The sequence below is a fragment of the Pinus tabuliformis genome, chromosome 3_1 (assembly GCF_031772625.1).
Source record: "Pinus tabuliformis cultivar Carrire ecotype Pingquan chromosome 3_1, CPIR1, whole genome shotgun sequence".
Classification (NCBI taxonomy): Eukaryota; Viridiplantae; Streptophyta; class Pinopsida; order Pinales; family Pinaceae; genus Pinus; species Pinus tabuliformis.
Window position 1 is genome coordinate 406,854,423 of NC_142301.1, and position 22,815 is coordinate 406,877,237.

The 22,815-nt window shown below is 29.9% G+C and overlaps 1 long non-coding RNA gene across 5 annotated transcripts; it reads left to right on the top strand.

Moving 5' to 3' along the window:
* Positions 1-1,560: 1,560 nt before the first annotated feature.
* Positions 1,561-13,704, top strand: LOC149187468 (uncharacterized). Of its 5 annotated transcripts, none has more exons than XR_016255772.1 (6): positions 1,561-2,147; positions 2,316-2,410; positions 6,405-6,465; positions 13,070-13,129; positions 13,254-13,386; positions 13,547-13,704. It is a non-coding gene; the product is annotated as an uncharacterized LOC149187468 (long non-coding RNA). The 5 variants fall into 5 exon arrangements; XR_016255771.1 differs by having other exon boundaries at positions 2,321-2,410; XR_016255769.1 differs by lacking the exon at positions 6,405-6,465.
* Positions 13,705-22,815: the final 9,111 nt, after the last annotated feature.

A 22,815-nucleotide genomic window follows, 5' to 3' on the forward strand; every position in this document is an offset into this window, starting at 1 on the left:
TTTTGGGTTTTTAGTTTCTTTCTGAAAGTAGATCAATTTCTTTTGAGTTAGCTTCCATCTATCAGTTAAAAAGCTTCTTCTAAGAGCCCATAGAAGTTGGCTTAAGCCCCTAGCGGACTTGTGCCAACTGACCAAGTGACAGCTGCGGCAAGAGCTAGTACTTGTGCATACAACACCGTCGCTTCCAAGTTTGTTACGAACTACCTGGTTGATAAAAGTAAAGAAGGGAGCCCCAGGAGTTACAGCATTATTGCTGCAATACTGGAGCCCACCACCAAGCATGAAACACATGCTTTAATAAGTCATTTTCTTTAATAATAAAATTTCTTTTGGCAAGTAAAATTATGAAGACTGACACTAGTTACATTCTTCAACAAATTGTCCTTAACATATTGAATGTTGGGGCATTTTTTTTTCCTATAATTTTTATTGGACAAGGGCACCCTATTTAGGGTAGTTTTGGCCCCCTTTTATGCAAAAAATGGAGAATTTATGCATAGTTTCGAATGCCTAGATTTTAGGCTTTCTTACTGATATATTTCACACCTATTTTTTTTTTGGATCTGGAAGACTTTTTGGCTAGTGGGACACACCTATGCATCACTACTACTAGGCAGTTTTTAATAATAGGTATGTGCACAAAGATCTTGTAAATGTTTTATGGAAGAAGATCATGCCTTAGGTCCTAAAGAAAGATTTGAGGCATTCAAAGCACTCAAACAATCCTACAATGGCTTGTCGAATCACTTTAAACAACTTGTAAAATGTGTCACGTGATTAGGTAAAATGGAACTAGCCATGGGCTATTGTCCAAATAAACTACAAATGAACACACATGAACTTACAAACATGCAGATGCTTAAAAATACACACATGCTTAGAAGCATGCATGTGCATAGAAATGTTTGTTATTTACCTATATATATATTATAATTACATATATGTTATTTTCATAATGAGATAATGTTTTTTTATAAATCAATATTGTAATTTTATTAATATTATAAAATATTATATTTTAATATTTAATATGTTATTATTTATTTTTAATAAAAATTATATGGAAAATATTTTCCACTGCACCATAATAATAAAATTATTATTTTATTATGTTTTTCTTTCGAAACTGATATCACATTTGAATAAAATTATAAAAATATATATTTTAATTCTTTATTCATGGTTACATTTTATGATGATAAAATTGTGTTATAAACATTTTTTAAAAAGTAACGTAACAGGGTGCTTTTTATTTTTATTTTTTTAAACATGCAAATTGAAACATATAAATAACAAAACTTAATTCCAAATCAAGTTATGTCCAACTATGCCTTTCAGATCCAAATAAAACTATGTCAGTTACTTGCTAAATACATATTCCATGTCAAAACTAACAGTCTGTCCGCCGATTTCAAATTTTAAAAATCTCTTACGGCTACATTGGGCTCTGTGCGCGGCTGGCGGATTTGAAAGAAAGAAAAACTCGGATGCATTTGAAATCCGTGAAATCCGCTATATCAGGATTACATTTCGACAACAAATGAAAAATGAAAAGGTTTGCAGAGGAAGAGCTGGAGAGCGGAGATGGTGGGCAAGCTTTGCAGACAGAGGAAGAGCGGAGAGTATCGTCTGGGAGACGGTGGGCAAGAGTGGAGAGTATTGGCCTTTCATGGCTGGCAACTGGTGGGCAGGAGTGGAGAGTATCGGCTTTTCATGGCTGGGAGATGGTGTGCTTGTTTCGACTGGCTGTTAAGCGGAGAAGGAGATTGGAGAAGGGAAATTAGGTAGTAGAGTAGAACAGATTTTGGGTTTGTTAGAGAAGCCCAGAAGAATTAGATAGAAGAGTAGAACTCTGTGTTTTAAAACTCTCTGGATTTTAATACTGTGTTTTATTTTTGGAGCATGGCCATGCTTACTTGTTTATATCTTGAATTCTGCCTGTGAGTTTTCGTTTTCTGTTTATTTATTTTGTTTTTGTTTTGAAATGGGTTTGTTGGTCTAGATTTGGTTTGTTTGCTGCTTGTTTGGTTCTGGCTCCTGCTGGTTGGTTGGTTAAGGTCAAGAGGGTTAAGAGGGAGATTGAGACTGCAGAGAATATAAAAAGGAGAGGGAGAGTGAAGCTGCAAAGAATATAAGATGGGATAAAGGTATGTACTATTTTATTTGTTAAATATTTGATGGTAATAGTTTATTATCTGAATTTTTAAATCAAAATGTATTGCATCGTCTAATGGATAGATGAGTACTTTGTAGAACATTTTATTCTCCCTTTTTTCTTTGGGTTATGGGTTAACTTGTTAGGTTTCCTCTTCAAGTGCAGAGGAAGGAAGAACTATACCAGGGAGGAAGAATTATGCCACCAGTTAGTGTGGTGGGAAACACAGATGCTATCTATTTTTTTAGATTGCAGGTGAGCATTAACTTTTGGTTTTTCACCTATCTAATTACTCCTTAATCCTTAATGAAGATAAGGTAGGCGTCCTTAATAAGATTAGGGTTTAGATATACATGTACTATGCAGGTAAAGGATGAGAAAAATTTCATAATGATATTTTTTCTTGGTTATTCACTATTTTTAGGTTTTATTTTTTTGGTACTGGTTATCTTTAATAGGGTTTTAATTTTGAGTATTGTTTGTCAAAGTTCAATATATTCATGCTGATTAGTGCGAGTCTGATGCTTAAAAATTGGAGAAGAATATGGGTGAGAAGAATATGGGGTGTTTCTAGAAGTTTTCTTTTAGGAACTGTTTACAGATGTTCAATATGCGAGGATAATTTTATTTCAATTTTATTATAATTCTTTTTCAGAATCTGTTTGCAGATGTTCAATATGTGAGGAATATTTTAGCTCAATTTTATTATAATTTTTTTTTTTCTCTTTGCATCTTGCAAACATATTTTGGTGATTGGAGTTTTTTTTATTTAGGTGAGTGACCCACAGTACAAGCCATGTTGAGCTTATAAACTAATACATATTTTGGGGTGAGATTATTAAACATTCAGTGACCTGTAACAGTCAATTGGTGTTAGCATAAAACCTTCTAATGCTGAAACTTAAGAAAATTTTGGGTCTCCAGAATTTTCTTTTTAGAAATTGTTGGTAGAAGTTCAATATCTGAGTTAAATTTTATTCCAATTCTATTATAATTCTCTTAGCTCTTACATTTTGCAGACATTATTTGGTCATTGGAGGTTCTCTATTTAGCCGAGTGACCCACAATCCAGGCCATCCTGAGCTTATAAAGTAACACACATGTTTGGGGTTGAGATTATTAACCAATCAATGGCCTATAGCAGTCATATTGATCAATCTCCATATATTGTTTTTCTCAACCAGCTTGAACAAAGTGGCTCTAGGGAGCATGGGTAGACTTTACCAGTCCTAGAGAAACTGTGCTGGATATGCCATCTAAAATGGATGGAATGAGACCAGCCAGGCAACACCTGCATTAGATGGAAACACATCATGTACACAAAAACACACTGAAGCAAGACTTGTAGGAAGACATTTGGATTCGGAAAGACCCCATTAGACTTGTAGGAAGACATTTGGATTCGGAAAGACCCCATTATGTACGCAATCACTTTGAATCAAGACCTATTTGGAAAATTATGGTTTCACAGGTGTGTCCTGACTCCTTACCTATCTCAGTGGAAGCAAGTTGCTTGGGATGAACTGACAATAGGTATGCTAAGGGTTGACCTAGCCTAGCTAAGGAAAGAAGGTTGTGAAATACTTGGCAGGGTTGAAATCCTAGATATGTGATTTGTTCTAATGAGTAGTTCAAGGTAGGCTCATTCCTTTTATTCTGCAGAATATTAACTCGAAACAGATTCACCTATCTTTGTCCAAAACCATTACCTACCTATATTAATGGTTTGGAAAAGGTTGAAAAGAAATGTAGTTCCTACATTTTCCTTCCTATTCAGGCTACTGCAACATTTTTGTAGCTCATGCCCATAAAAATGCCTTTTATATTTTTCAATTTAAGAGAGTACTACCCTAGTCTTTAAGCATTGCATTCCCTTGCATATTGATCTTATATGGATAGAAACCCAACTCCTTATGTTTCTAGTGTGTTTAATTATGCCAATGACTGCTTGAATTGGACAGTAAGGATGAAATATCCTGTAGGGATAGAAGAAATCAATCCAAACCAATTAACCAATCTGCCAAACATAAGAAACTATTATGTTACATCAAACAACTCCCAAACAACAATGCATTTTTATCCATTCAACAATATTATAAGTTCATTTTTAACTATCCAATTCCATTCATATATGTTATACCCATAACAAATTCCATCTATTTGTTTTTCCTTAAAGCAATGTGGGGGCTTACCAATAAGGAAGTGCCCAATTATCCATAAATGAGTTTGCTGAGAAATGGATAGCTTAAGGAATTAACCCTCCTGAAAGGTAAAATGTTAGTGCAGGAAAGAGTTTGCCAAAAAGAATCCACCTACATATTCTTTTTACCTCCTGTAATATCCAACCATGGTGGATACCTCGTATCCTAACTCATAGTCCATCTCTTGCTAAAGTTGACAGAGAGAATGTAAAAAGGTTTGCACTCTTTGAACATTTTTAATTCCACTATTTAATTTTTTACGACCATACAGTAACATAGGAGCCTCTAACATATGTATATAAGTAAGACAAAGGATCCCTTCACTGTGTTCACAGTTATAATATAGGAGCCTAATGTATATAGGGTAAGTTTAAATATAGGAGCCTAATATAGGTAGTTGGATTCCATTGGTCTTTTAAACTTTTTTTCATTGATTTAAAATGCATCTTTAAACTTGTTTCAGGAATGAGCAAGGGACTCTAAAGGTGTCAGAAATCAATAAGGTAGAAATTTAATTGATTTAAAATGCATCCTTGGAGTTACTTCAAGAATGAGCCAGTGAGGGATCTTAAAGGTTTCAAAAGTCTACCAGTAAGGTAGATGAAACATGGAGCTCGAAATGAGCATGGATTTAGGTGGACGCTGTAACCCAATAATTTGTTGTAACCCAGTAATTAGTCGTAAGCATTATAATTTATGAGCTATCAAACCAAGTTGTTGGGGTTAGTTATCTACTTTCTATCCCTTCTTCTGGGGTTTTCCCTTCAACTAAGAGAAATAAATGCAGAAAGTGGATGTCAATTAAAAGGATCTGCCCATGAAGCTATGAGCAAGAGGGGTATTCTGGATGGGGAGGAAAAGGGTGCAAGAGCATCAGGCCAGTAAACATTCAAATGAACCTGGGCATTCTGGCCAACGGTGAGAAGATTTTTATTGAGATGATCACCTACCCTGCACCCAATAATTAGGAATGGTGGGCTGACACATCCCTATTAACCAGAACAGACCAATTCACAGCGTACAATAATTGACCAATAATAGGTGGGAATGGCATTCTTCTATCACTTCTTAAAATATAGATTTCAGTATTAGATATGTGCAATTCTTATTAAAAAATTCAGATTGAGTGAAAATATATACCCATTGCCATAGTCTTGGCCTTTGGGTCCTTTTTCGAGTTTTGCATCCCAGTTCTAACATAATAGATATGGCACACAGCTCCGATAGCATAGCTAAGAAATCGGCTGGAGCATTATTTATGCCCTTGTGTTGAATTTCAAAGTAAAAACCTTTTAGTTTACTTTCCAGCTTCACTAAAATTCCACTAGGAAAATGAATACTTCAAAGTTTCATTCTCCATTTGGATTTTGAGGTGCTGTCCCAATAAATATGGCTTGAATTTTCCTCTTAACATGCATAAGGGTCAACACCTCCTTCTCAGTCAATTCATAACAACTTCTCCTTGTCAGTCAATTTCTACTTTGAAAAGCAATAGGCTGCTGCTTTGCATGACCATAGTGTTCATGTAAGTGCTCAAAGCATCGTATTTCACTTCAAAATTCTATGAGAAATTTGGAAGTGCAAATACAGGGCTGGGCCTTTTTCACGTGTCAGAAGGTAGCACCTCTGCATCCATTTAAATTGATCTTTATTGGTAAGATTAGTGAGGTGTGCCATGATGCTTCCAAATCCATTGACAAAACTTCCTATATAAATTGCATATTCTATCAAGTTCTCTCAACTCAGCCCCATACTTGGGAGTTCGCCACTCAAGAAACAAGGAGTGAAATTCAAGAAATAAAGAGTGAAACAGAGCCAGCCTGGATGATTGAGAAAATTGTCAGGCCTCACGTTCCTTGACCACGATTTGATTGGAAGCAAAACTAAACCATTTTTTATTCTAAATATCTTGTGTTCTTTGCCACAATAATGTTGGGATAAATGGAAATATACCGAGAATTAATTGTAGACAAAATTAAATTACTAATGAAATTGTTTAGTTTCACCTTATGTACAAGTATTTGACAGATGCTGCTTGATTGCTACAGTTTGCATAGATAAGAAGGGAGCCCTTCTGCAGCCTCCATCCATTTGAATCGTTCCTTATTGGTAAGATTGGTTTGGTGTGCCATGATGCTTCCAAATCCCTTGACAAAAACTTATTATATAAATTGCATATTCTATCAAGTTCTCTCAACTAAGCCCTATACTTGGGAGTTGGCCAGTCAAGGATTAAGGAGTGAAATTCAAGAAATAAAGAGTGAAACAAAGCCAGCCCTGGTTGATTGAAAAAATTGTCAGGCTTCAGGTTCATTGATCACAATTTGATAGGAAGAAAAAGTAACAAGTGTTTTCTGCCACAATAATGCTGTGTTAAATTGAAATATATTGAGAAAATCAATTGTAGACAAACTTAAGTTACTAATGAAGTCATTCGATTTCAGTTTTTGTTACAAGTATTTGACAGATGCCTGCATGAGTGTTATAGTTTGCATAGATAAGAAGGTAGCCCCTTTGCAGCCTGCATCCATTTAAATCTATCCTTATTGGTAAGATCAGTTAGGTGTGCCATGATGCTTCCAAAAAACCCTTGACCAAATTCCTATATAGATTGCATATTCTATTAAGTTCTCTCAACGGAGTCATTTTCTTGGAAGTTGGCCAGTCAAGGAATAAGGAGTAAAATTCAAGAAATAAAGAGTGAAATTTTTCAGGCTTTAGATTCCTTGATCACAATTTCATAGGAAGCATAACTAGCTATTTTTCATTCTAAGTATCTTGTATTCTGTCACAATAAAGTTGTGATAAATAGAAATATGCTGAGAGAATCAATTGTAGACGAACTTAAGTTACTAATGAAGTCATTCAGTTTCACTTTCTGTTACAAGTATTTGATGGATGCCTGCTTGAGTGTTACAGTTTGCATAGATAAGAAGGTAGCCCTTTGGAAACGGCCACCTATTTAAATTGATCCTTATTGGTAAAATCAAGTGAGATGTGCCATGATGCTTCCAAAACCCTTGACAAAATCAGTGTTCTTTTTGGCATCCACAAAAATGAAATTTTATAGGCAGGACAATTATTCGAATTAAATGGACTTTGGTTAAAACATAAACGGCATTAACACAAGATGTCGAGTAAATTCAGAACTTTGAAGCCAAAACACAATTGCTGAGAATGAAGACAGAACTTGCCACTTTCTGTTACTTCAATAATTTCGCCTTACATAAACCAGATCTGGAGTAGAAATCTGTAACTGTGAACCTCAATGAACTGTAATTCAAATTTGAGTGCTAAAGCCTAGATGAAACTGAAAGCTGTAAACTAGAAGATCTGGAGAATAAATCTGTAACTGTGAACCTCAATGAACTGTAACCCAAATTTGAGTGCTAAAACCTAGATGAAACTGAGAGCTGTTAACTAGACGGAGATAGAATTAAGTAACACAACATCATATGTACTATGTCTTCTATATATGCAGTCTCTCTTTCTTCTTGGCCACATACTAGGGGTAATGGTAAAGAGAGATAGCAGTAATCATCAACTCCTGCATTCATAAAAAGTAGCATGGGCAGGGCGGAGTCAACCGACTGGATTGGAGTTATTATACTTGAGGACAGTTTTGTCTCCATCTGGATTAAAGGCTCGCGTCAAATCAACAGTCTCATCGCCGTGGGTATAGCCAAAAAGCTCAATGCTATATAAATTGCATATTTTGTAAAGTTCTCTCAACTGAGTCACATTCTTGGAAGTTGGCCAGTCAAGGAAGGAATGAAATTTAAGAAATAAAGAGTGAAACAGAGCCAGCCCTAGATGATTGAGAAATTTTTCAGGCTTCAGATTCCTTAAGTATCTTATGTCTTTGCCACAATAATGTTGGGATAAATGGAAATATTCTGAGAGAATTAATTTTAGATTAACTTTACTAATGAAGACATTCGTTTTCACCTTTTGTTACCAGTATTTATAAAGATGCTTGCGTGAGTGTTATAGTTTGCATAGATAAGAAGGTAGTCCCTTTGCAGCAGCCATCCATTAATTGATATCCTTATTGGTAAGATTAGTGAGGTGTGCCATGACGCTTCCAAAACCCTTGACAAACTTCCTATATAAATTGCAGTTCTCTCAACTGAGTCACATTCTTGGGAGTTGGCCAGTCAAGTAAGGAGTAAAATTCAGGAAATAAAGAGTAAAACAGAACCAGCCCTGTATCACAGAAAATTGTCAGGCCTCAGATTCCTTTATCACAATTTGATAGGAATCAAAACTAACAGTTTTTCATTCTAAATATCTTGTGTCCTTTGGCACAATGATGTTGGGATAAATGGAAATACACAGAGAGAGTCAATTGTAGACAAACTTAAGCTACTAATGAAGTCATTTAGCTTCACCTTCTGTTAAAAGTATTTGACAGATGCCTACTTGAGTGCTACAATTTGCCATGTAGAATGAACTCTTTTTTTTGTCATAGTAATTCCTTGGATTCTTCAGATCTTCAGTCTGATGCTCTCCAAACTGAGTTGTCACACTACTGGATAGGCAAAGGGGCTTTTACTAGGCACTCTATGATAATGTCCATGTCCACTAAATCTTTTACTACCCTTTCTCTGTCATCTTTAACTTAAGATACATGTAAGGTGAACATTCTACTGTTCCAGTGACCCAAAAATATACTTATACTGTTCTTCATGGTAAATTGCCCATGCCCTCTGATACATATTCACTATATTCATCCTGTCTAAATCAACAATGAGTATATCTTTGAATGTGGTTGGTAGACAACTCCCAGATCTGGAGAAAAAATCTGTAACTGTGAACCTCAATGAACTGTAATTCAAATTTGAGTGCTAAAACCTAGATGAAACTGAGAGCTGTGAACTAGAAGATCTGGTGAAAAATCTGTAACTGTAGTCCAAATTTGAGTGCTAAAACCTAGATGAAACTGAGGGCTGTGAACTAGACAGAGATAGAATTAAGTAACACAACATATTTCTTCTATATATGCCGTCCCTCTTTCTTCTTGGCCACATACTAGCCGTAACAGTAAAGAGAGGCAGCAGTGATCATCAGCTCCTGCATTCATAAAAAGTAGCAGGGGCAGGGCAGAGTCCACCGACCAGATTGGAGTTATTATACTCGAGGACAGCTTTGTCTCCATCTGGATTAAAGGCCCGCGTCAAATCAACAGTCTCATCTCCGTGGGTGTAGCCAAAAGCTCAATGCTATATAAATTGCATATTCTGTAAAGTTCTCTCAACTCAGTCACATTCATGGAAGTTGACTGTCAAGGAGTGAAATTCAATAAATAAAGAATGAAACAGAGCCAGCCATGGATGATTGAGAAAATTGTGAAGCTTCAGCTTTCTTAATCACAATTTGATAGGAAAGCAAAGCTAATGGTTTTTCTAAGTATCTTGTGTCTTTTGCATATACTAATGAAGTCATTCGTTTTCATCTTTTGTTACAAGTATTTGAAAGATTCTTGCTGGAGTGTTACAGTTTGCATAGATAAGAAGGTAGTCCCTTTGCAGCCACCCTCCATTAATTGATATCTTTATTGGTAAGATTAGTTAAGATTAGTTAGGTGTGTCATGATGCTTCCGAAACCCTTGACAAACTTCCTATATAAATTGCATATTTTATTATCTCAACTGAGTCACATTCTTGGGAGTTGGCCAGTCAATTAAGGAGTAAAATTCAGGAAATAACGAGTGAAACCGAACCAGCCCTGGATGACAGAAAATTCTCAGGCTTCAGGTTCCTTTATCACAATTTGATAAGAAGCAAAACTAACAGTTTTTTATTCTAAATATCTTGTGTCCTTTGGCACAATGATGTTGGGATAAATGGAAAATAAACAGATAGAATCAACTGTAGACAAACTCAAAGTTACTACTGAAGCCATTTAGCTTCACCTTCTGTTTAAAGTATTTGACAGATGCCTACTTGAGTGCTACAGTTTGCCATGTAGAATGAACTCCTTTTTTTGTCATAGTAATTCCTTGGTTTCTTCAGATCTTCAGTCTGATGTTCTCCATACTGAGCTGTCACACTACTGGATATAGACAAAGGGGGCTTTTACGAGGCATATGTCCATGTCCAATAATTCTTTTACTACTCTTTCTCTGTCATATTTAACTTAAGATACATATAAGGTGAACATTCTACTGTTCCAGTGACCCAAAAATATACTTCTACTGTTCTTCATGGTAAATTGCACATGTCTTCTGACGCATATTCACTATATTCATCACGTGTATAAATCAACAATGAGTATATCTTTGAATGTAGTTGGTAAATTGCACATACCTTCTGATGCATATTCACTATATTCATCCTGTATAAATCAACGAGTATATATTTGAATGTGGTTGCTTTTCATGTAAGCGATTTCATCATGCATAAATCAACTCCTCTGGACATTGATAGTTTGTGGGATGGTCATGGAGGAAAGCGATTGAGACCCATCACAGATGTTGAAACCTGTCATGGCCTGTATCACTTAGTTTAGAAACAGTATTGGACCCAGATCAAATAAAAGCAGGTCAATTGTTGTACCATAAAACATATTGAATGGTACAATGGGCTTGAAATTTATAATGGATGTACATTGCTATTAATTAAAAAGAGACCGATTACAGTATGTCTTGCGATGTGGGGCCTCGATCAGTATGTCACTACCCTAATGATTCGAAGAGTTACTTCCCTGAGTGACTGAGTTACTTCCCTGAGTGACTTCTGTGAGAGCGATGACCTCCCATCGGAGAGTCTGGCATACCTTCTGTGAGAGCGATGACCTCCCATCGGAGAGTCTGGCATACCTTTTTGATAGTTTATGTTTTTAAAACCAATTCATTATCCCTATCCAAATTGATATACATACCCAGTTGCTATTGGTGTGGATTCAGTTGATTACCTTGACCTTGAATAGCCATTTTTATTGCATTTGCTAGCGACATTAACCCCCGAATAACATATTGAATGGTACAGTGGGCTTGAAATTTATAATGGATGTACATCGCTATTAATTAAAAAGAGACCGATTTCAGTATGTCTTGGGATGTGGGGTCTCGATCAGTATGTCACTACCCTAATGATTCGAAGAGTTACTTCCCTGAGTGACTTCTGTGAGAGCGATGACCTCCTATCGGAGAGTCTGGCATACCTTTTTGATAGTTTATGTTTTCAAAACCAATTCATTATCCCTATCCAAATTGATATACATACCCAGTTACTGTTAGTGTGGATTCAGTTGATTACCTTGACCTTGAATAGCCATTTTTATTGCATTTGTTAGCGACATTAACCCCCGAATAACATATTGAATGGTACAATGGGCTTGAAATTTATAATGGATGTACATCGGTATTAATTAAAAAGAGACCGATTTCAGTATGTCTTGCGATGTGGGGTCTCGATCAGTATGTCACTACCCTAATGATTCGAAGAGTTACTTCCCTGAGTGACTTCTGTGAGAGCGATGACCTTCCATCGGAGAGTCTGGCATGCCCTCTGTGAGAGCGATGACCTCCTATTGGAGATACCTTTTTTGTAGTTTATGTATTTAAAACCAATTTATTATCCCTATCCAAATTGATATGCATACCCAGTTACTGTTAGTGTGGATCCAGTTGATTACCTTGACCTTGAATAGCCATTTTTTTTGCATTTGTTAGCGACATTAACCCCCTAATAACATATTGAATGGTACAATGGGCTTGAAATTTATAATGGATGTACATAGCTATTAATTAAAAAGAGACCGATTTCAGTATGTCTTGCGATGTGGGGTCTCGATCAGTATGTCACCACCTTAATGATTCGAAGAGTTACTTCCCTGAGTGACTTCTGTGAGAGCGATGACCTCCTATCGGAGATACCTTTTTGATAGTTAATGTTATTAAAACCGATTCATTATCCCTATCCAAATTGATATACATACCCAGTTACTGTTAGTGTGGATTCAGTTGATTACCTTGACGACCTTGAATAGCCATTTTTATTGCATTTGTTAGGGACATTAACCCCCTAACAGGGTTTTAGGCGTGGCTTCTTTTAAGGAGAAGAACTATCGGCCAATTGGATTTTCCCAGGGATTTTCCAATTGGTCTTCTTTTAAGGAGAAGAGCTCTCGGCCTTGTATTATCTTATGACACTTTCAGTACCTCGATGGCAATTTATAGTTCTTATGTTCCAACTGAATTGAATTGATAAAATGATAATAACATTTTATGGTTCTTATGTTCCAAATGAATTGAATTGATAACATATACATATCTTTTATGAAACTTGAAATGCTTTAAGAACACATCTAGTTGTTTAGGTTTACCTCAATACTCTATACAATATAATGTAGATATTGTTTTTGTGATTTATCACTATTTACTTTATATGCTATACTCTGGGAGAAATTGACAAAGAACTAATTTTTATAATATATAATAGTTATTTGTCAGGGAAGGATAGTTAATTATTGTCTTTTGTTTTTATTATTTATTAGTAATTTTGTGATTAGAAGATTATTTACCCATCTTATAAAATGAGAAGATGATAGGAATTGTTTTAACAATTTCATGTGAGATGTTCATAAAATTTATAAACTAGATTATTTTTTATTATTTATAATATTTATATATTTTGAATTAGATGTTGAAAAATATTTAACTAATTGGTTTTTTTTTTTTTTTCTGTTCTGTTTCTGTTTGTTAAACAGATGCAAAGTGTTGTGACAGAAAGGGGAGAGGGCTTCTGACCAGAAGTCATAAATCAGATGGTATTGTTTTCACAATATCATGTGAGATATTCATTATAGATTAATTCTTATTATTTATAATATTTATTTATTTTGAATTAGATGTTGAAAAACATTCTACTAATTGTTTTTGTTTGTTAAACAGATGCAGAGTGCTTTGACAGTAAGTAGTATATGGGGAGGTAGTAAAAGACAGAAAGTAGTATACAGATGCAGAGTGCTTTGAAAGAATGTACTACAGATGCAGAGTTCTTTGACAGAATGTAGTATATGGGAAGGTAGATCAAATTTTACTCGCAATTTTATGTGGGAGTGAAATTTTTTTCCCATACATGGATGTGAAAAACTAATTTTTATTTTATAACATTAACATTTTGAATTAGATCTTATTTTGTTTTTGTTATTTATTATCCTAAAACTTCAATTTTCTTGAAACAGAGATCCAGAAAAGGTATATGAGAAGAACTTGAAGAGCAACCGGATTGGAAGTGCTTGGCAAAGGAGGAGGATGGAATTACATTTTTGTAATTGTAAATTGTATTATTATTTTTGATGTACACTTACAAACTATATTTTAATACATAATCAGATTTCTTTTTTTTTTGGAGAAGGGGTAACCCTTCTCACAACCTTCAAAGATAGCATGGCCAAAGATAGCATGGCCAAAGCTATCTTGAAGGAGTCTCATTTTTTGTGTGTGGTTGTTTATTATTATTATTTTATTTTTTATTTTTTGTGTGTGGTAGTTTATTATTATTAATAGTTTTTTTAATGAACTTTGAGATTTAGACAACTATTTCTGATTTTGTAATTTATTATTTTTAATCAATTAATGTTTTAAAAAATTGAAACTTTACCTTTTACCTTTTAAAATTTGAGGGCATTTTTTTCACTTTCACATGATACTTTTATACAACAACCCAGAATAATTTATTTAAAAATAAACTCATAAAATTACATTCTCATACATTCTCACATTTTTTCAAATTCTTGCGAATTCTTTGAACTCATAAAATTACATTCTCACGTTTTTGTCACATTTTTGTCAGTCTCAAATACTTTCACATGATACCCTTGTATAGCAATCATAAATGATTTAGTAAATAAAAACTCATAAATTACATATAAATCACATTTAAAGATTAATTTCAATATTTAAAGTTTTGTTATTTAATAAAAATTAATATTTAAAATTTATACAAATAAGACACCAAATTTTTATATTTATTTGTGTTGTGTTGTGTATGTGTTGTTGTATTGTAATGTGTTGTGTGTTATGTGATTTGTTGTGTTATGTATTGTCTGTGTATATATGATTATACAGGACATTGTGTTTAATATGATGTATTTTAAAGTGATGAAGATTTAATGTTTATAAATATAAGTTTTAAAAATATTTGTACAATATAATTACAAGTATGTAATTTGTTATAATTTTGTATTTTTATAAACATATGTATATAATTTATAATAATTTCTTCTTTATAAATTTATAATTAGTATTTAATATGATGTATTTTAAAGTGATGAAGATTTAATGTTTATAAATATAAGTTTTAAAAATATTTGTACAATATAGTTACAAGTATGTAATTTGTTATAATTTTGTATTTTTATAAACATATGTATATAATTTATAATAATTTCTTGTTTATAAATTTATAATTAGCGTTTAATATGATGTATTTTAAAGTGATGAAGATTTAATGTTTATAAATATAAGTTTTAAAAATATTTGTACAATATAGTTATAAGTATGTAATTTGTTATAATTTTGTATATAATTTATAATACTTTCTTGTTTATAAATTTATAATTAATTAATGTTTTTAAAAATGGGATCTTTACATTTATGATTGGGCACTTTATTTCACTTTCAGATGGCTTTCACATGATACTTTAAATATGTAATTTGTTATAATTTTGTATTTTTCTGAACATATGTATATAATTTGTAATAATTTCTTGTTTATAAATTTATAATTAATTAATGTTTTAAAAATTGAATCTTTACATTTTTGGGGCATTTTCTTTCACTAACCACAAATAATTTATTTAAAAATAAACTTGTAAATGTTTTTATTTTTTAAATAAATTTGTAAATGTTTTTATTTTTTCACAAACAATTCTTTCACTTTATACCCCACATAACATAAATGATTTACTAAATTTGAACTCATAAAATATTTCACATTCTCAAATTCTTTTGCATGATACCTTGTATGGCAACATGATACCCTTGTATTGCAAACATAAATAATTTAGTAAATAAAAACTTATAAATTATGTCTAAAATTTTTTATCTCAGATTTACTTTAATATTTAAAATTTATATTGTTTTTGTATTGTAATGTGTTATGTTATGTGATTTCTTGTGTTATGTATTGTTTTGCTATATATGATTATACATGACATTGTGTTTAATATGATTAATATGATGTATTTTAAAGTGATGAAGATTTAATGTTTATAAATACTAGTTTCAAAAATATTTGTACAATATATGTACAAATATGTAATTTGTTATAAATGTGTATTTTTAATCAATTATTAATGTTTTTAAAAATTCAAACTTTACATTTTAAAATTTGATTGGGAATTTTTTTCTCTCAAATGGTTTTCACATCATGCATTTATATAACTACCACAAATATTTTATTTAAAAATAAATTAAAAAATGTTTCTATTTTTTTCACAAGCAATTCTTTCACTTCGATACTCCTATATAACATAAACATAAATGATTTATTAAAACTGAACTCATAAAATTACATTCATACATTTTTTCACATTCTCAAATTCTTTCTTTCACATGATACTTTGTATAACAACCACAAATGATTTAGTAAATAAAACTTATAAATCACATTTAAAATTTTTGATTTAAAATTAACTTTCATATTTAAAATTTTGTTATATAATAAAATTAATATTTAAAATTTTGTTATATAATAAAATTAATATTTAAAATTTATACAAATAACACCGACTTTTTATATTTATTTATATATGTTGTGTTGTGTTATGTGATTTGTTGTGTTATGCATTGTTGGTGTATATATGATTCTAAGCTACATTGTGTTTAATATGATGTATTTTAAAGTGATGAAGATTTAATGTCTATAAATATTAGTTTAAAAAATATTTGTACAATATAGTAAATATAGTAACAAATATGTAATTTGTTATAAATTTGTATTTTTATAAACATACTTGTATAGTTTTTAATTTTGCATTTTTAAATTTTTAAAAATTAAATCTGTAATTTTTTTAATTATACATATGATATTCTCTTGAACAACAATTTGAACATAAAAAATAAATCTGTAAATTTTCAAAGATTATATTTTGGTATATCATCTCTCATATATATATTTTAACAAATATGTAATTGGTTATAAATTTGTATTTTTATAAACATATTTGTATAGTTTTTAATTTTGCATTTTTAAATTTTTAAAAATAAATCTGTAATTTTTTTTATTTTACATATGATATTCTCTTTAACAACAATTTGAACATAAAAAATAAATCTGTAAATTTTCAAAGATTATATTTTGGTATATCATCACTCATTTATATATTTTAATGTTGTCCCTTTTCACAACTTTCAAAATAGATAAATCTATAAATTTTCGAAGACTATTTTGATATAACATATCACAACTCAATTTATAATTTTTCAAAAATTATATTTTGGTATATTCTCGTACATATATATATATTTTTTAATAAGGGGCTGCCCCTTACAACTTTCAAAAGAGCATGTTAAATTATTAGTATATTTTTTCTATTAGTTGTAAGAGGTAAGTGTGTATTAGTAACTTTCAAAAGAGCATGTTAAATTTTGAGAGGTGGGTGTGTATTAGTATATTTTTTCTATTAGTTGCAAGAGGTGAATGTGTATTAGTATACTTTTCTATTGGTTATGATTTAATTTAATTTATTTAAATTTTGTAGTTTTCTAAATAATAATTTTATGACAGAAATTTAAAAATGATCTCTAATTTAATGGATTTATTTAAGTGATATATTAATGATATCTGATTTATAATTTGTTGGACTAAGTAATATAAGAATAGCTTTAAATTTGTGATATAAAAAATAAAAATCTCAATTTACATTTTGTATTCTAAAAACTAAACTTTACATTTTGGTTTTAATAATGATATTTTATAAAAATCAATTATTGAAAATTTAAAAATTTAATAAAACTTGTAAACTTAAAGTCATATATATCACTTTAAATTTATATATTTATGAGTTGTGATTTAATTTAATTTATTTAAATTTTATAATTTTCTAAATAATAATTTTATAACAAAGAAAAAATTAAAAATGATCTTTAATTTAATGGATTAATTTAATTGATATATTAATGATATCTGATTTATAATTTGTTTAACTAAGTAATATAAGAATAGTTTTAAATTTGTGCTATAAAAAGTAAAAATCTCAACTTTACATTTTGTATTTTAAAAATCTGAACTTTACATTTTATATTCTAAAAATTTGAATTTACATTTTGATTTTAATATGATATTTTATAAAAATCAATTATTGAAAATTTAAAAATTTAATAAAACTTGTAAACTTAAAAATATATATATATATATTTTGTAATATAGTAAAATGATGTGCTCTATGTTTGTGTCTATATATGGTTATACACATATAACCTTGTGCATGATATATCATATTTTAAATAAATTGAAAGTTATTAAAATTTGATATTTATTTATTTATTTTAAATGGCTTTCACATGATATAGTATACATCAACAATAACTTTTATAATGTTGTCATTTGATAAAAAATAATAATTGAAAATTCAGTGTTATGTATATATGTTATATATGATTGTACAAATATATCATAGTGCAAAATATGGTGTATTTGAAATAATTTTAAAGTTATTAAAATAACTTCAATAAAATATTATTTTTGTAAAATATTTGTAGGATTATGATATCACAAGGTTTATTTTTTATTTAAATAAAAAATTAATATTATATTTGATAAATAGATTTATTTTATTTTATTTGTTTGTATGAATTACTTGAAATAGTAAAAGTAAGGTATAATATATATAAATGTATATGGTTTTTATCTTTGCATATTAAAATTTGTTTTTCTAACATTGCATGTTCTTTTATACCAATCACTCTTCATATATTTATATGTTTGTGTATTACTCTGGTGTATTTTAAATAAATTGAAATATGATATTTAATAAAATGTGTACATATTAAAATGCTAAGTTGTATTTTTTTATTTAAATAAAAATGAATATTATAATTAATAAATATATCTTTTTTTATTTTTTTATATGAATTACTTGAAATACTATGATATATAAATGCATATTGAATTTAACACATTCACATGTGGTTCACATGATGTTCTTTTACTTTATTTATTTGTATGAATTACTTGAGATAGTAAGGCATATAAATGTACATGATTTTTAACTTTCAAATTTGATTTTGAAGACATCCACATATGGATCATATGATATCCTTTTATACTAATCATTCTTGTGGTTATAATGTATTGTGTTAAATTAATTTATTTGTATATATTAAATTGATGAGCTTCGTTTATTTATTATTTAAATAAAAATGAATACTATATTTGATAAATAGATTTATTTTATTTTATTTATTTATATGGATTACTTGAAATAGTAAAATATATAAATGCATATGGTTTTTAACCATTTTAAAATTTGTTTTTTTTTAACACATTCACATTTGGTTCACATGATGTTCTTTTATACCAATCACTTTTGATATTACAAAGCTTGATTCTTAGCATTTTATTGTATTTCTTTCATATGATACCCCTCTACTCCAACTATAAGTGAGTAACTAAAAAATGAATTGGTAAAAATTCAAAAAATTTATACTTATGATATATAATTATTCATTCAGAAGGGTTGTTATTTATCATAACATTTAAACATGGCCGTCTATTATTTTTAAATAAAATTAATAATTTATATAAAAGTGATATTTAAAAATGATTTTTTATTGGAAGTTTGACAAATATTAAATTTATATAAAAGTGATATTTTTAAGTGATTTATAGTAAAAAAACTTATAAAATTATATTTATCATAACATTTTAAACATGGTGGTCTATTATTTTTAAATAAAATTAACAATTAATATAAAATTGATATTTAAAAATGATTTTTGTTCAAGTTTGGCAAATATTAAATTTATATAACATTGATATTTAAAATTGATTATTTATTTAAATGATTTATAGTAAAAATAAGTTTATAAAATTACATTTAAAATTTTTAATCCTCAATAAATTGACATTTAAAATTCTATTATTTAATAATTTTGTTTTTGACCTTTTTTATTTCAATCTTGATTGCAACCCCAAAAACCTTGGTTGCCTGATTTTTGGTTGCAAGTTTGGCAAATATTAAATTTATATAAAACTGATATTTAAAATTAATTATTTATTTAAATGATTTATAATAAAAATAAGCTTATAAAATTACATTTAAAATTTTTAATCTTAAATAAGTTGACATTTAAAATTCTATTATTTAATAATTATGTTTTTTGACTTTTTTTTTCAATCTTGATTGCAACCCCAAAAACCTTGGTTACCTACTTTATACATTCATGACACTAACAGCATCATATAGTATCTCTTTCATATCATACACCCTCTACTCCAACCATAAGTGAGTTACTAAAAGATGAACTATATATAATGACACATTCAAAAGGGTTGTTCCTTATCATAACATTTAAGCATGGTCATCTATTAATTTATAAAAAAAGTGAATACTTAAAAATGATTTTTGATTGGAAGTTTGGTGATTATTAAATTTATATAAAAGTGATATTTAAAATTGATTTTTGATTGGAAGCCTCACAAATATAAAATTTATATAAAATTGATTATTTATTTAAGTGATTTATAGTAAAAAAAACTTATAAAATTACATTTATCATAACATTTAAATATGGCAATCTATTTTTTAAAATAAAATTAACAATTTATATAAAAATGATATTTAAAAATGATTTTTGATTGGAAGTTTGGCAAATATTAAATTTATATAAAACTGATATTTAAAACTGGTTATTTATTTAAATGATTTATAGTAAAATTAAGCTTATAAAATTACATTTAAAATTTTAATCTCAAATAAATTGACATTTAAAATTCTATTATTTAATAATTTTTTTTTGACCTATTTTTTTTTTTTCAATCTTGATTGCAACCCCAAAAACCTTGGTTGCCTACTTTATACATTCATGACACTACGAGCATCACATTGTATCTCTTTCATAAGTGAGTTCTAAAAGATGAACTATATATAATGACACATTCAAAAGGGTTCTTCCTTATCATAACATTTAAACATGGTTGTCTATTAATTTATATAAAAGCGATATTTAAAAACGAGTTTTGATTGGAAGTTTTGCAAATATTAAATTTATATAAAATTGATATTTAAAATTGATTTTTGATTGAAAGTCTCACAAATATAAAATTTATAAAAAAATGATATTTTATTTAAGTGAGTTATAGTAAAAATGAGAATACAAAATTACATTAAATTTTTTTAATCTTAAATAATTTTTGACATTTAAAATTCTATTATTTAATAATTTTTCTTTTAAACCCCTAAAACCCTAGTTGTTTGCTTTATACATTCATGACACTACCAACTTGGAGGGAGCTCCTCTCCCTTTGCTGTTGTGACAACCCTTCACGTTTTGATTGAATCACTTTGCAACAAAGTAAAGATCCAAAGAAAACCCTTCCAAGATTATGAAAATATTTCAGATTTTGATTGAATCACTTTGCAACAAAGTAGAGATCCAAAGAAAACCCTTTCAAGATTATGAAAAGGGTGGGATGTGGCCTTCCCCAAAGCCAATGGAGATTTGGGGTGAGAAAAATATGCCCTCTACTCCAACCATAAGTGAGTTATTAAAAGATGAACCATATATAATGACACATCCAAAAGGGTTCTTCCTTAACATTTAAACATGGCCATCCATTAATTTATATAAAAACTATATTTAAAAATGATCTTTGATTGGAAGTCTTGCAAATACTAAATTTATATAAAAATGATATTTAAAATTGATTTTTGATTGGAAGTCTCTCAAATATTAAATTTATATAAAAGTGATATTTAAAATTGATTTTTTTAAGTGATTTATAGTAAAATGAGCTTATAAAATTAATTAAAATTTTTTAATCTCAAACAAATTTTGACATTTAAAATTTTATTATTTAATAATTTTTCTTTTAACATTTTTTCCACATTTGATTGCAACCCCTAAAACCCTAGTTGTTTGCTTTATACATTCATGATACTACCAACTTGGAGGGGACTCCTCTCCCTTTGGTGTTGTGACAACCTTTCAAGTTTTGATTGAATCACTTTGCAACAAAGAGGAGATCCAAAGAAAACCCTTCCAAGATTATGGAAAGGGTGGGATTTGGCCTTCACCAAAGCCAATGGAGGTCTGGGGTGAGAAAAATTGGAGAAATATGATTGCTAGAAATTATTTTAGGGAGTAATGAAATACATAAATATTGCCAAAACAAAAATACAGAAATGCATATAAAAAGAGAGGCACAAATATACATTGTTCACCCAATTTGGGCTATGTCCACGGAAAAACAACAAACGTTTCCTATTATATTATCCATCGAAATCATAGCAGATCCCCTGCAATTTCCTTTTCGCCCTCACACAACCTCCTGTCTCTCTCTCTCTCTCTCTCTCTCTTGCTCAGAATAATAATTCATAACCGCAATACAATTCACTCATATAAATCGAGAGTTGCCTTCAAGGGAAAAAAACCCTAAATTAACATAACTTCTACTGTGAGATCAATGACTTAACAAATGGCCATGATTGACTAGAAATTTCAATATTTTACGAGGCAATTTTTTATCTGTTTTTAACTTTGAGCAGGGGGGGGGGAGATTATAAAAGTTGTTGTTCCCCCCCATGGACCCCCCTGATGGTGATTAAATGGGCGGCGTTGCCACCCTATTAGGAATAGGGATCTAATGCGACTGAAACAAAAACCTCTGAATAATAAGGAAGATAATCAGGCTCCACACCCAACGAAGATGAAAAGGAAAATTAAGAGCTTTAGTTGGAAAATTCTTAGGGATGTGGCCTTCACCAAAATCTATGGAATCTTGGGCTAAGAAAAATTAGAAAATAAGATGAAATGAAACATGGGAGTATATGGAGTTGGAAGTGGCTTCTTTGCCTTTATCTTTAAGCTCAAGGCAGACAAAGGTTATTTTCATAAACTACTCATAACTTCGGGAATAGGGGGATATATTTGAATTTGATGTCATTAGATTTCGACTCGAGGGAAGACATCCCAAATGTAGTTCTAGTGTGGGTAAATCTTCCTTGGCTCCCTTTATCATGTTGGAGCGATGATTGTCTCAAATCCATCAACAATGGAGTAGGGAAATACATAGACAGAGCAAAACTAAAGGGAGGTCAATTTGCATGTGCAAAAAAATGTTTTAAGGTAGATCTGGAGAAGGGGTTTCCCATAGATATTTTCTTCATGATGGTAGGATGCAAACACTATCAAACTTTGGATTATGAGCAACTTCTGTTCAAGTGCTTGGTTTTTCCATCAATATGGATATTCCACTTGTCACTGCAAGAATTCTTAATCAAATAGA